The sequence below is a fragment of the Mandrillus leucophaeus genome, unplaced genomic scaffold (genome assembly GCF_000951045.1).
Source record: "Mandrillus leucophaeus isolate KB7577 unplaced genomic scaffold, Mleu.le_1.0 Scaffold219, whole genome shotgun sequence".
Lineage (NCBI taxonomy): Eukaryota > Metazoa > Chordata > Mammalia > Primates > Cercopithecidae > Mandrillus > Mandrillus leucophaeus.
This window is the reverse complement of record NW_012102243.1, coordinates 519,539-520,454: the sequence shown is the minus strand read 5'-3', so window position 1 is coordinate 520,454 and position 916 is coordinate 519,539. Positions and strand designations below refer to the sequence as shown.

The 916-nt window shown below is 60.6% G+C and overlaps 1 protein-coding gene across 1 annotated transcript in view; it reads right to left on the bottom strand.

Moving 5' to 3' along the window:
• The window catches only part of CFAP46 (cilia and flagella associated protein 46), a 157,857-nt gene that overhangs the window by 156,237 nt on the left and 704 nt on the right, over positions 1 to 916 (bottom strand).

The following is a 916-nucleotide window of genomic DNA, read 5'->3' as shown; positions in this document are numbered from 1 at the left end:
ACACAGAGCCTGGGCCTTCCTCCTCCCCACACACAGCCTGGGCCTTCCCCACACTCCCCACACAGAGCCTGGGCCTTCTCCACAGTCCCCACACAGAACCTGAGCCTTCTTCCTCCGCACACAGATCCTGGGGTTTCGTCCTCCCTACACAGAGCCTGGGCCTTCCTACCATGCGACAAGCCCGTAGGGGCACCGACAACCGCACCTGCAGTCACCAATCAGGGTCTGCGTAGAAATCCATAGGCTGAGGCTAAACTTTGTATCCACCTGTAAAGACCCACAGTGCTCCAGACAACTTCAAGAAAGAACAGAGGGTGCACTCAGCTCTCCCCTCTAAGGCTTCCTGTTGAGCTGCAGGGATCAGGATCATGCTCCTGGGGTGGAGATTAGGACAGTGTTTCCCTCCGGGATGCCTCTCTTCCAGGAGGAGCCTGTCCACTGGTGTCCCTGCAGCCGCCCACAGTGTCTCCAGACATTGCCAAATGTCCCGGGGAGCAGGTCTACATGTCTTCTGCCGTCTCCCGGGGAGTGATCACAGTCTTCCCGGGAATACATTGGCGGCTGCAGGCAGTGACCCAACTCGGCCCTCAGTGTGGTGTGACCATCCTCCCTGCATCCCTGGGTAGCTGTGGGCAGGAGGCTGCTTTGGGGTGGGGTGCAGATGCTTCCCTCAGACACGGAGGTCACGGACCAGCACCTGGGTTCCCATCCCATAGGCACAGCGAGGTCATGGACCTGTGCCCGGGTTCCCGTCCTGCAGAGATGGTGAGGTCATGGACCTGTGCCCGGGTTCCCGTCCTGCAGGCATGGCGAGTTCATGGACCTGTGCCCGGGTTCCCGTCCCGCAGAGATGGTGAGGTCATGGACCTGTGCCCAGGTTCCCGTCCTGCAGGCATGGCGAGTTCATGGACCTGTG